The sequence below is a fragment of the Schistocerca gregaria genome, chromosome 2 (assembly GCF_023897955.1).
Source record: "Schistocerca gregaria isolate iqSchGreg1 chromosome 2, iqSchGreg1.2, whole genome shotgun sequence".
NCBI lineage: Eukaryota > Metazoa > Arthropoda > Insecta > Orthoptera > Acrididae > Schistocerca > Schistocerca gregaria.
The window spans coordinates 184,594,109-184,608,153 of NC_064921.1; the positions used below are offsets into that span (position 1 = coordinate 184,594,109).

Genomic DNA, 14,045 nt, shown 5'->3' on the forward strand with positions numbered 1-14,045 from the left:
ATGCCATTTCCACCTGGCGCCTCTGTTGGACCAGCGTTCGTTCTGGATGTGCAGACCGCGTGAGACGACGCTTCATCCAGTCTCAAACATGCTCAATGGGGGACAGATCCGGAGATCTAGCTGGCCAGGGTAGTTGACTTACACCTTCTAGAGCACATTGGGTGGCACGGGATACATGCGGACGTGCATTGTCCTGTTGGAACAGCAAGTTCCCTTGCTGGTCTAGGAATGGTGGAACGATGGGTTCGATGACAGTTTGGATGTACCGTGCACTATTCAGTGTCCCCTCGATGATCACCAGAGGTGTACGGCCAGTGCAGGAGATCGCTCCCCACACCATGATGCCGGGTGTTGGCCCTGTGTGCCTCGGTCGTATGCAGTCCTGATTGTGGCGCCCACCTGCACGGTGCCAAACATGCATACGACCATCATTGGCACCAAGGCAGAAGCGACTCTCATCGCTGAAGACGACACGTCTCCATTCATCCCTCCATTCACGCCTGTCGCGACACCACTGGAGGCGGGCTGCACGATGTTGGGGCGTGAGCGGAAGACGGCCTAACAGTGTGCGGGACCGTAGCCCAGCTTCATGGAGACGGTTGCGAATGGTCCTCGCCGATACCCCAGGAGCAACAGTGTCCCTAATTTTCTGGGAAGTGGCGGTGCGGTCCCCTACAGCACTGCGTAGGATCCTACGGTCTTGGCGTGCATCCTTGCGTCGCTGTGGTCCGGTCCCAGGTCGACGGGCACGTGCACCTTCCGCCAACCACTGGCGACAACATCGATGTACTGTGGAGACCTCACGCCCCACATGTTGAGCAATTCGGTGGTACGTCCACCCGGCCTCCCGCATGCCCACTATATGCCCTCGCTCAAAGTCCGTCAACTGCACATATGGTTGACGTCCGCGCTGTCGCGGCATGCTACCAGTGTTAAAGACTGCGATGGAGCTCCGTATGCCATGGCAAACTGGCTGACACTGACGGCAGCGGTGCACAAATGCTGCGCAGCTAGCGCCATTCGATGGCCAACACCGCGGTTCCTGGTGTGTCCGCTGTGCCGTGCGTGTGATCATTGCTTGTACAGCCCTCTTGCAGTGTCCGGAACAAGTATGGTGGGTCTGACACACCGGTGTCAATGTGTTCTTTTTTCCATTTCCAGGAGTGTATGTCACTGAGTAACTGGTGATTTGATAAGTCCAGATTTTAAATTCACATCCTATTACTAAGTTTGGTACTGTGTGACTATGAGTTGCTGTTTGTCTGCCTCATGAGGTTTTAGAAGCCCCTGACCAAGCACAGCCTCAGATGAACCAAAATATCTGTGCAGTGTCTGTGACATGTAATCCACTGTACCTCATGATGTAACATTCTGTATTTGGTGAATGCACAGCAGAACAGTATGAATAGTGTGTTAAAAATCCCTCTGAAAATGACCTCACATAATTTACTGAATGTTGGTGTTTTCCTGCTCTTAATTTCTTGTCCTGGAAAATTTCAGTATGAAATGATTAAGGAAAGAGCATTATGAAGAGAAGTAGGAAAAAAACTGAAGAGGATAAGAAGAGAAGAAAAAAGATAACCCTGTGCCACCAAAAAGATGGAAAATATTTTTAGCAGATGAAGAAAGTTGTAGGAGGATCAGAATCAATAACGCATAGCTTTCAATACTTTCTACAGTAAAGGTCCCAGGGAGAATTTCAGGATGAATCACAATAGCTATTGTCAACTTCTTTTCAGGTTAAAACATATTCAGATGTGTGTCTTATCTGACAATGATAGTCAAATGAGAATAAAATGTGATGAGCAGATGGGTTCAGTAAATATTCCTACAGGACTTTAAATATTGTTTCCACTTAAAATAAACACAGGAAATTTAAAGAGAAGTAAGGACAATGAATGGAAAACACACGAGATTAAAACCCATCCTATAAGAAAGAGAGAGCATTTTCTAAGTCAGAAAAGAAGCTGTAAAGAAGGGTTGAAATTGCCTTGGCAACAGTATTTGAAAATTAACCAGTGTGTTATCAAATAAAGTGAAACATACCTATCATGCAGAAAAAAACAAAATGCTCCAAGATTAACACCAACACAACCATCAGAATGATTAAAAAATGAATAAACATAGGTTCCAGGACACTAACAGTGACAAAAATGATGACACATCAAAATATTTACTCACCAAATTCAGTAACTAGTTTTTGGCAATAGCACTGAGTGTAAGATGTACCAATAAACAACCGAATATACATGCATCATCTCTGGCTTGCAATATTTACCGCCCTCATACGTTAATTTAAAGTGATCAACCCCTCTGGTGATTTCAAAAAATAATAATAATGTTCCTAATATTAATCATTCTTCATGCTATGATAGAATACCCAGCAGAATATTGAAATATGATGTTCACCATCCCCCCACTCTGCATGACTTATCTTTCTAATCAACAATAAAATAAGGCATAGTTCTGAAAGGCTTAAACGTAACACAGTAAACAGACTGAATTTTCCTGTATCTCCACAAATTGTTATGCCCAAGTTTTTGTATAAATTCACTGAATCCAGCTGTGGCTCACTGATATTGTAGTCATAGTATACAACTCTTTTTAGTTTTATTAAATACACAATTTTACATTTCTGTACATTTCGAGGATGAGGTCAGAGTTTAATTGCATCACTTAGAGGAGCTGAAAGTGCTTTTCCCAGATTCCTTATAGCAGATGGGCATCATCTTTAGTCTATGTTTGGAAACCAGGTCATGCATTACACCTTTGTGGAGATTTCAAACAATACTGTACACACCTCATCGATTGTGGAATCATATCCTCTTCCATGTTCTGATGAATCAATTTTGAAACTGCCTGGGGATCAGAATTTCTCTAATATAAATCAGTTAGAACCTTATTTTCCACTTCCTTTGGATGAGATTTCCAAAGTCATCCTCGCATTAAATACTCTTTTTGGGCTCCATCAATATAAAAGGTTATCTTTCAACACTGCTGTTTAGACACAGTGCAAATTTATTATGTCCTGCAGCTCTGTCATGGCATTAGTAAAAATGTACCTGTAGATGCACACACACACACAAAAAATAGGTGGCTCCGGGTCACTACAGCTAGCTCACTAGCAATATTTCAGAAATTTCTAGAATAAACTATGGCCAACAATGCACAATGTGTCAATTATCTGGATGGTATAGAAATGACAGGAATACGTCAGATGCAGCATGCATCAAATCTCTAGCAGTATTTTCAGTTCTTTTGAAAACCATATTAAAGAGTAAGTTGTCAAAATTCTCCTTCTTTCAGTCTTCTGTTAAGTATGAGGACTGTTCAAAAAATTCCGGAACATTCGCAATTTCGTGCCAATGGTGTGTCGGAGTTTAATGCATTTAGCATCCCTGAACATGCCTGTGTTTAATGGATGACTGCAAGAAGTTTCATTGTTGTATGTCTGTTAGGTATTGTTCAGTGCTGCACTAAGTAGAATCTTGTCACACACTCTGAGAATTTTAAGATGGCATAGATAAAGGAGCAACGCTCCTGCATTAAATTTTACATGAAACTCAAGAATACGTTTACAGAGGCACAACAAATGATGCAGGAAACCTATGGTGATGAGTGCTTAAGTTGTACTCAGTGTCACACATTAGTCACACAGCTTAAAAATGGTTGGACCCAAGTTAAAGACGACCCTCAATGTCTACCAACGGCTCATGTCGGGAACATCAACGAAGCTGTGCATGCCAATCAAAGACTAACTGCCTGAGATATTGCAGAAGAACATAACATTTCAGTTGGATCATGTCATGACATCTTGACATGGCATCTTGAAATGCATCATGCTGCCACCAAGTTTGATCCACAGTTCATGAGTCAAGATCAGAAAGACATTCACCTCGCAATCTGTGAGGAGCTTCTGGAGCATGCAAATGAGAATGAGATGTTTCTTAAGAGAATCGTAACTCATGATGAGATGTGGTCTACAGTTATGATATTCAGACTAAGGTTCAATCTTCACAATGGGTGGGGAAAGGTTTTCCAAGATCAAATGAACCTTGTCAGATCAGGTCAAATGTCAAAACCATGCTGATAGTTTCCTTTGACTTTGAAGGATTAGTTCATCATGGATTCATGGAAAAGGGACAAATTGTTAATTGATGGTACTATCAGGACATGTTGTAATGCCTGCAAGAAAATCTGGGAAGGAAATGGCCTGAAACGTGGTGAGACAATTCATGGCTCTTGCATGACAATAACACACCTGCACATTCAGCACACAAAACGAAATCACTGTGCTGCCTCATCATCCATACTCTCCAGACCTGGCCCCTGTGGACTTTTTTTATTTCTTAAGTTGAAAACCCGATTGAAAGGATGAAGATTTGCAACAGACGATATGAAAGAAAACTCATTGACAGCACTTTGCACGATCTAGCAAGAGGTGTACCAACGCTGCTTCCAGAAGTGGAAGTGGCACTGGGAGCAGTGTATCAATGTTGGGGGAGAGTATTTCGAAGGAGACCATGCACGATAAGTAAAAGGTAAGTGTAGACAAATTTTGTGGCCAAATTCTGAAATTATTTGAACAGAGCTCTAATGTACGATATATTCTTAGGTGGAAAGCCCTTAAACTGACATCAGGGAATGTGCCAGACATTTATCATATTCCAACAATGAACAAGGTAAGGTAAGCACAGGTCTTTATGGACAAGGTTACATATTATCTGAGTTCTTCCTCAAATTGCAACAATAGCCCAATAATTGAATCAGTTGCAGGGAAAAGAGATCCCATTCCAATGGCCCACAGGTTGTCACCAAGCATTTCTTAAGCTGAAGAAATTTCTCCAAACTGCTTGTTTCATGACCTGGTATTAGCCACATTTACCTCTAATGTTAGCCACAGACATGGTGTTGGGGCTGTTCTATCACAAAAGTATGGTTCAAAATGGTCTATCACATTAGCCTCTAATACATTCACTACAGCACAAGTAAATTACTACCAGATAGAGAAGCAGGTAATGGCAAGTGGTGTCCAGAAGTTCTGCATTTTCTTGTATGCTAACAAATTTCATCTGGTCACATATCACGAGCCACTGTTGCTCATATTTAGCCCCATATCACTGATGCCTTACTGGACTTCTCAGAGGTTTCCAAACTGGGCACTTTTTATATCAAATTATCTGTATTCCATTTATTACCACACATCAACCCAGAATGCAAAGACAAACATACTATGGTTCCCTATGGATGTTGCTGAGGACTGTGATAAACAAGAAACTCTTCACTTTCACAACTGGAACAGACAATAGAAGGTTTTCCCATTGCTTCCAGGCATGTCACAGCAGTCAGCCATAAGGATGAGTCCTTGAGATACCTTTGCAAGTTTGCACAACTGGCTGGCTACAGGTCCTTCCTTTGGCAGCTTGCCCAGAAATTCATTGTTTCTTTTCATGAGGCCCTGCTCTTCATTTTCTAAATGGCATCCTATTGATGAATCAAAATGACTGTCAGCGTTTAGCGGTGATTCCAGAGGTTCAGCACTCCTGCATAAGTCCTAATACGACATTTCGAGAACATCATGCCTGGTGACATTCGTGTTAGCTATGAGTTTACACAAATGTGACATTTGTGTTAGCTATGAGTTTATGATACATGGAAGAAGCCTGGAGATACTGACAGGTTTCAGATAGATTATATAATGGTAAGACAGAGATTTAGGAACAAGGTTTTAAATTGTAAGACATTTCCAGGGGCAGATGTGGACTCTGACCACAATCTATTGGTTATGACTTGTAGATTAAAACTGAAGAAACTGCAAAAAGGTGGAAATTTAAGGAGATGGGACCTGGATAAACTGACTGAACCAGAGGTTGTACAGAGTTTCAGGAAGAGCATAAGGGAGCAATTGACAGGAATTGGGGAAAGAAATACAGTAGAAGAAGAATGGGTAATTTTGAGGGATGAAGTAGTGAAGCCAGCAGAGGATCAAGTAGGTAAAAAGACGAGGGCTAGTAGAAATCCTTGGGTAACAGAAGAAATATTGAATTTAATTGATGAAAGGAGAAAATATAAAAATGCAGTAAATGAAGCAGGCAAAAAGGAATACAGACGTCTCCAAAATGAGATCGACAGGAAGTGCAAAATGGCTAAGCAGGGATGGCTAGAGGACAAATGTAAGGATGTAGAGGCTTATCTCACTAGGGGTAAGATAGATACTGCCTACAGGAAAATTAAAGAGACCTTTGGAGATAAGAGAACCACTTGTACGAACATCAAGAGCTCAGATGGAAACCAAGTTCTAAGCAAAGAAGGGAAAGCAGAAAAGTGGAAGGAGTATATAGAGGGTCTATACAAGGGCGATGTACTTGAGGACAATATTATGGAAATGGAAAAGGATGTTGATGAAGATGAAATGGGAGATACGATACTGCGTGAAGAGTTTGACACAGCACTGAAAGACCTGAGTTGAAACAAGGCCCACGGAGTAGACAACATTCCACTGGAACTACTGACGGCCTTGGGAGAGCCAGTCCTGACAAAACTCTACCATCTGGTGAGCAAGATGTATGAGACAAGTGAAATACCCTCATACTTCAAGAAGAATATAATAATTCCAATCCCAAAGAAAGCAGGTGTTGACAGATGTGAAAATTACCGAACTGTCAGTTTAATAAGTCACAGCTACAAAATACTAACGCGAATTCTTTACAGATGAATGGAAAAACTAGTAGAATCCGACCTCGGGGAAGATCAGTTTGGATTCCGTTGAAATGTTGGAGCATGTGAGGCAATACTGACCCTACGACTTATCTTAGAAGCTAGATTAAGGAAGGGCAAACCTACATTTCTAGCATTTGTAGACTTAGAGACAGCTTTTGACAATGTTGACTGGAATACTCTCTTTCAAATTCTGAAGGTGGCAGGGGTAAAATACAGGGAGCGAAAGGCTATTTACAATTTGTACAGAAACCAGATGGCAGTTGTAAGAGTCGAGGGGCATGAAAGGAAAACAGTGGTTGGGAAGGGTGTGAGACAGGGTTATAGCCTCTCCCCGATGTTATTCAATCTGTATATTGAGCAAGCAGTGAAGGAAACAAAAGAAAAGTTCAGAGTAGGTATTAAAATCCATGGAGAAGAAATAAAAATTTTGAGGTTCGCCGATGACATTGTAATTCTGTCAGAGACAGCAAAGGACTTGGAAGAGCAGTTGAACGGAATGGATAGTGTCTTGAAAGGAGGATATAAGATGAACATCAACAAAAGCAAAACGAGGATAATGGAATGTAGTCGAATTAAGTCAGGTGATGCTGAGGGAATTAGATTAGGAAATGAGACACTTAAAGTAGTAAAGGAGTTTTGCTATTTGGGGAGCAAAATCACTGATGATGGTCGAAGTAGAGAGGATATAAAATGTAGACTGGCAATGGCAAGGAAAGCGTTTCTGAAGAAGAGAAATTTGTTAACATTGAATATAGATTTATGTATCAGGAAGTCGTTTATGAAAGTATTTGTATGGAGTGTAGCCATGTATGGAAGTGAAACATGGACCATAAATAGTTTGGACAAGAAGAGAATAGAAGCTTTCGAAATGTGGTGCTACAGAAGAATGCTGAAGATTAGATGGGTAGATCACATAAATAATGAGGAAGTACTGAATAGGATTGAGGATAAGAGAAGTTTGTGACACAACTTGATCAGAAGAAGGGATCGGTTGGTAGGACATGTTCTGAGGCATCAAGGTATCACCAATTTAGTATTGGAGGGCAGCGTGGAGGGTAAAAATCGTAGAAGGAGACCAAGATATGACTACTCTACGCAGATTCAGAAAGATGTAGGTTACAGTGGGTACTGGGAGATGGAGAGGCTTGCACAGGATAGAGTAGCATGGAGAGTTGCATCAAACCAGTCTCAGGACTGAAGACCACAACAACAACATGAGTTTATGAGGGTATTGTATATATGGCTCAACAATGTCAAACTTGTCAAAAGCAACAACCTGCATCATCCCAAGCCCCCCCCCCCCCCCCCCCCCCCCTCCCCAGACATGGGCCTACACCAACCCAGCCATGGGATAGTGCACCTGAAGATTTTGTGGGTTAATTCCATGGGACCATGTGGTTGACTTTGACAGACAATTATTCTCATTTCCCACATGTCATCAGAATGCAACAGACAATGATTGATAAAACCACTAACATCCTCATTACTGATTCTTCTATTGAAGAAGCCCAACGAAACCCTTGTCAACAATAAAGGACTGCAGTTCGCATCCCCCTTTCAATGGTTTTCCACCCAGAATGGAAACAAACATATTACCACAGCTCTGTTTCATCCTGTCTCTTAAAGGTATGGCCACACATTTTGGGTGAACATTTAAAACACAGAAGTTAAAAACTGTTAACATTCAAATGTATCAATTTAGCACTGTCTTCTTTTTTATTCTCTTAACAGTGCAATAATGATCTACAATCAAAGCCCAGTGGAACTCCTGCAAGGATGCACTCATCCTTTCTTGTTAGATCTCTAGCACCCACCATTCATAGAAGTAGGAGCAGTTACACCCTTTAAAGGCAACACCTCCATCTGGGCACACATGTTTGGGTATATGCATGGCTAGAAACAGGGCGTCATCACTGCCCAGCAAGGCTGCCAGCTGAACTTCTTTTCCTCATTATTTTTTACATATTCCCTATTTATCAATAAATTTTAACAGTAATTCATAATTCCCAGCCTTCCATAGTTTTTTGTGTGCCGAATAACTTGCTAACGATTCATCTTCCCAGTATTTTTAATTTATTTGGATTATAGTGCAATGATAGACATGCACTTACATATAGGTATTCTGGCTTCATTACTGTATTGTAATGTCTTGGTGTTGCATTTGTAGACAGGCATTTTTATTGTAAAGGTCTTTAGTTTTGGCACATGCCCTTCACATTTTATTTATCCTTTCTTCAGTAGCAGCTTTTTCCATGCTATTTCCTTGCATTTTCTGTCCAAGGTATTTAAGTTTACAATTTTCTATTTGTCCAATATCAGTTTACAGAAATTTAGGTGCATTTTTAATGGTTACAAATTGTTTTCTTTACATGTTCTGCTGGCTATTTCTTTTAAATTTTAAAAGGTTAATTTGGTGATAGGTGGCACTGTTTATCACAGGATGCAGTTTTCCTGTGTGCCAGAATGCATAATGGAGTATGTCATCCAGTGTGTTCATTGTTCCGAATGGGGCACTTATCACTATTTTGACTGATACTATATTATGGGTGCACATCTATTCCTTGCTCTATATTGGACACATAAAACACATTTCCAAAATGAAATATTCACTCTGCAGCAGAGCGTGTATTGATGTAAAACTTTATGGCAGATTAAAACTCTGTGCCAGGCGAAGACTCCAACTCAGGACCTTTGCCTTTCACGGGCAATTGCTCTACCATCTGAGCTGCCCAAGTATGATTCACTACCCATCCTCACAGTTTCAATGGCACCAGTAACATGTCTGCTACCATCCAAACTTCTGCCAAGAAGTTTCATATCAGTGCACACTCTGCTGCAGAGTGAAAATTTCATTCTGGATACATCCCCCAGGCTGTGGCTAAGCCATGTCTTCATGATATTCTTTCTTCCAGGAGTGCAAGGTTCACAGGAGAGCTTCTGTGAAGTTTGGAAGGTAAGAAGCTGAGAGAACAGGTCGTAAGTCGTGCTTGGGTAGCTCACATGGTAGAGCACCTGCTCACAAAAGGCAAACATTCTGAGTCTGAGTCTCAGTCCGGCACACAGTTTTAATCTACCAGGAAATTTCATATCAGTGCACACCCTGCTGCAGAGTGAAAATTTTCATTCTGGAAATTTCCCTAGGCTGTGACTAAGCCATGTCTCCGCAATACCCTTTCTTCCAGGAGTGCTAATTCTGGATGGTTCGCAGGAAACATTCTCTGAAGTTTGGAAGGTAGGAGAGAAGGTACTGGCAGAATTGAAACTGTGAGGACAGGTTGTGAGTCATGCTTGGGTAGCTCAGATGGTAGAGCACTTGTCCAAGAAAGGCAAGGGTCCTGAGTTCGAGTCTCAGTCTGGCACACAGTTTTAATCTGCCAGAAAGTTTCATAAAACTTTATGCTCAAGAATTATGATGTTTTTGGAAAATGAACATCTTCTCTATAAAAATCAACATGGATTCAGCAAACAGAGATGCTGCAAAACTCACCTCGCTCTATTCCCGCATGAGGTCCAAAGCGCAGTGGCCAATGGCTCTCAGGTTGATGGCATGTTCCTTGATTTCAGTAAGGCAAATGACACAGTTCTGCATTGCCATTTAATGGCAGAGTTATCAGAGCAGATCTGTGATTGTTTCAAGACTTTCTTGCAGATGGAACTCAACACTTCACTCTTAACGGTACTAAATAAAGGTAATATCCGGAGTACCACAGGGAAGTGTGATAAGGACCATTGCTGTTTCAGGGTGTATATGCGGACAAGGATAAAAAATTCCCAGGTTTCTTCCAGATTTCCTGGTTAAAAATAATCATTCTCCCTGGTGGAAACATAGTTTTTCCCTGTTAATTGACAGTATGTTTTCTCTCAGAACTGTATAACTTATCAATCCTTTGAATGGTTATGGTTTTATACATGCGCGTAGAATTTCCTGGCGGTTTAGAAAACAAAACTCAGGGGAAAAAACACCTTTTGGAAAGATGTTTGATGTGCAGTAACATGTATGCCGCATATTTTCATATTATGAAAGTATAAATTCGAATTCCACCAGACACCACATTTACTTTCCGAAGCACTGAAATTGAGATTGTGATTCGTATTTGTAAGCCAGTCATAGCTCATGTCATGTGATCTCGCCAGCCGATGACAGCAGATATTCAGAGCTTTGGACACGTGGTGTAGTCAGCCAATAGCAACATCACTGCTAAATACCGTGAACACACGAACAGGAAAAGTTAATGGTTTAAATTAATATATATAATGTTGCTACAAGAAAAACAAAGCTTTCACATATAATATTCGTCTCTAAGGCCAATATGCTGCAAGAGAGGCTAAGCTTTCACATATAATGTTGGTCTTTTATGCACGTATTACATTTTAAGATATATCACACAAATGAGCCAGTAAATTTTTTAATAATTACATAAAAGTGTGATCTTCTTCGCTATAAATTCTTCTACATGGCTCATCATCAAAGAGCTGATTTTTAAATGAGTCCCAGATTCCCAGTGAAGTAGGCATCAACCTGATATTAAGCTTTTCAATGTGGTTTTGGGATGTAAATTTCCATGGGTACCAGTACTTTGTTATCTCATGTCTGGTTCTTTGTTATGGCATAAAGCCATATGGGCTAGAAGATGAAAATCACTTGAAATGCACCAAACAGTTGAAACTAGCCAATAGTCTAAAATTAAACCCTTTGTTTAAAATATATTGACTGCCTCAGTGGAAAAGATTAATAAAAGAAAATTTCTTCAGCAAACCGATAAAAATAACTTCATTGTTCTGCATGGCAATTAATGCTTGGCTGTCAGAAAAGCGAATATAAAATAAAATCTGTAACTAATAACGGATTTTAGCCTTCCGTAATTATGTGAATATATTTTAATTCACATGATATCTTCCGGCCAAAGAAATCAATTTTGTTTTCATTTGACGTGAGTGCAGCAGACAAAGAGGAAACAGCAAAATCACTATATGTAAACACGGAGGAGACTACCCGTTTCCCTATTGTAATTCAGACTGCTCTGCGCATCAGACCCATATCTACAATATTTCCGAACTGGGGGAATAGTAGATAGTGGCGTCCCTCGAGCATTTGAGATAGGATGACAAAAATAAAAAAAAAAAAGAAAATCGAATTTTCAAAAAATGTTCATTTTGTAGCGCACATCTTTCTGAAGAGTCTGATACATAAAACATACTTGTCCGAGGAATTGTAAGACATCTTATTAGATCTTAAGTGTGCCAAAGTGCAGCGCCACACCTCTTCATACAGCATTCTTCTATCGCATGTCACTGTATTTCGGTCTGTGGAATTGAAACGTGTATTTATTGTACCGGATGCCATCAAACTATATTCATGAAAGTGGAAATTAAAATATCCTATGGTGCCTCTCCTGCTTCCAGTTGGCCTCTTCAGAAAATTTTCACTCTTTACTCCCTATTAGCTAACAACTTGCTGCTTTGTGTGACATAAAGTTAAGTATAGAATACATAAAACCAGTAAGAGAAGAGACAAGCAAGACAGTACACATTTCTTCAATCCTTAGCTCCTATAATTTTTTTCTCTCTAATGTTACATGGCATGCTTTCCTTTCTGCGAAAGGATCATCAAAGTTTGTCAAATGCTTTGCTACATGAAAAATCGAAATGTCACTGTCTAATACTGAAAAAACTGTAATTACAAATAGGCCCAAGACTGGTGTGGTTTCTAGACCTGATTATCTGTATTTTAGTTACTGTCTGCAAGATAAAACTAAATAGTCCTTTATAATACTGTAGCAATTGTAACACACGCCAAGTAAACGAGACTGTCTTGGCAGAAATGATCATTTTTATAACACGGCAGAATATAATTCACAAAGTACCAATATCAAATGCCTAATTGGCCTACAACAAGCATAAAGCTTTATGTTAGGAAATAGTTTTACTAGTTTTACACTTCATTCATACGCTCCAGTTTCTCAAGTATGAGATCGAAAAGTAGTAGTGCAAAATTTTTATATAAATTTGGAATCGTCATATTCTTCCATAATTTAAGTGATGTTACAGTTTCTTCTCCTTCCTCGTTCTAACAAACAATGTTGTCATTACTAATTCTGTATCTATTCCTGCCAGTGTCAAAGCTTAATCACCGGTTAACTTGACTAACTCTCCCAGTATCACCAGTTTAGTTATCCCGTGATTATTCTCTGGTTAGGCATCATTACGTGTTTGTACAATGCGTTTTCCGCACTACTTCCAGAATAGACCTTAAAGTGGCTGCTAGCCATACACTGTACAACTGGCCCTTGCTTGTATATCAATCTGGCCAAAAATTTTCTGTCAAAATTTCATTTTTTTGGATACGCCGAGAAGATAATACGTAATCTTTCTTACCTGTTATTCCTGTTAGTCGTTTATTCGCACTCTGGTAGTCTGAATCTATGGATTTCACTGGTAATCATAACAATGCTCATCATTCACAAACCCAATCGACCACAAAATCAGACTGTGGTTGGCTTTCTTCTGTTCGGCTATACTCTGCTCAGCTCGTATAGCCCCTTTTGTCTGCAGGAAAGTTATTTTTCTAGTTGTGACAAGGATTCCACTGACAGAGACATCACGTACACTATGCACACATTCAGAAATCAACTTATGATTCATTCAGAAGTCAACTTAGAATGTGTTCAACATTGTTCAAAAACCGACAGGGATATGTTTCGAAGTCATACGAATAATCGATAGACCAATGTGCGCTGGGTCCTAGGCGCTTTGTGAAACAAGGTTTTTTCCTCTAGAATGTGAATTGCTCACCCCTCCCCCCCCCCCCCACCCTCCCCTCCCATACACACACGCACACATTCCTAGATCCAGGGCTGCTGTGCAATGTGGCAGCTTGGCAATGCCAGCTTTTTTACTGCTTACACAGCCAACAGCCATGTATCTGTAGCCACAAGCGGAAGAAGATACTACTCAACTGCGCATGCGCATGATCCCACTCGTAACTGCTAAAACCAATCTAATGTTCCTCATTGGAGGAAAATTGTTGTTACAAAGCATTGCATAGTCTTCTTAAAGCCTTTGACACATTTTGCTGTCGGCAGACGTTTGTATGAGCACTGTGTTTTGCTGCCATATATGGCGCATTTCCTTCGCAATTTAAGTTTTATTTCAGTTTTTTCTCTCGTTCATGTTTTATTACTGCAGTAGCAGCATACAGTAATAGCCTTTGTTTGAGTATTGGTTCTTACCAATCAAAATTACAAAAATTTAACTGAGAACAAAAACAATGAAAAATCCCGGAATTTAAAAAAATTCCCGGGTTTTTCCCGGTTGTCCCAGGTCGC

The 14,045-nt window shown here is 40.4% G+C and overlaps 1 protein-coding gene across 1 annotated transcript in view; it reads right to left on the reverse strand.

Moving 5' to 3' along the window:
• LOC126336648 (probable G-protein coupled receptor CG31760) overlaps positions 1 to 14,045 on the reverse strand; it is a 1,468,739-nt gene that overhangs the window by 13,387 nt on the left and 1,441,307 nt on the right. The gene's annotated exons all lie outside the window — the stretch shown is intronic.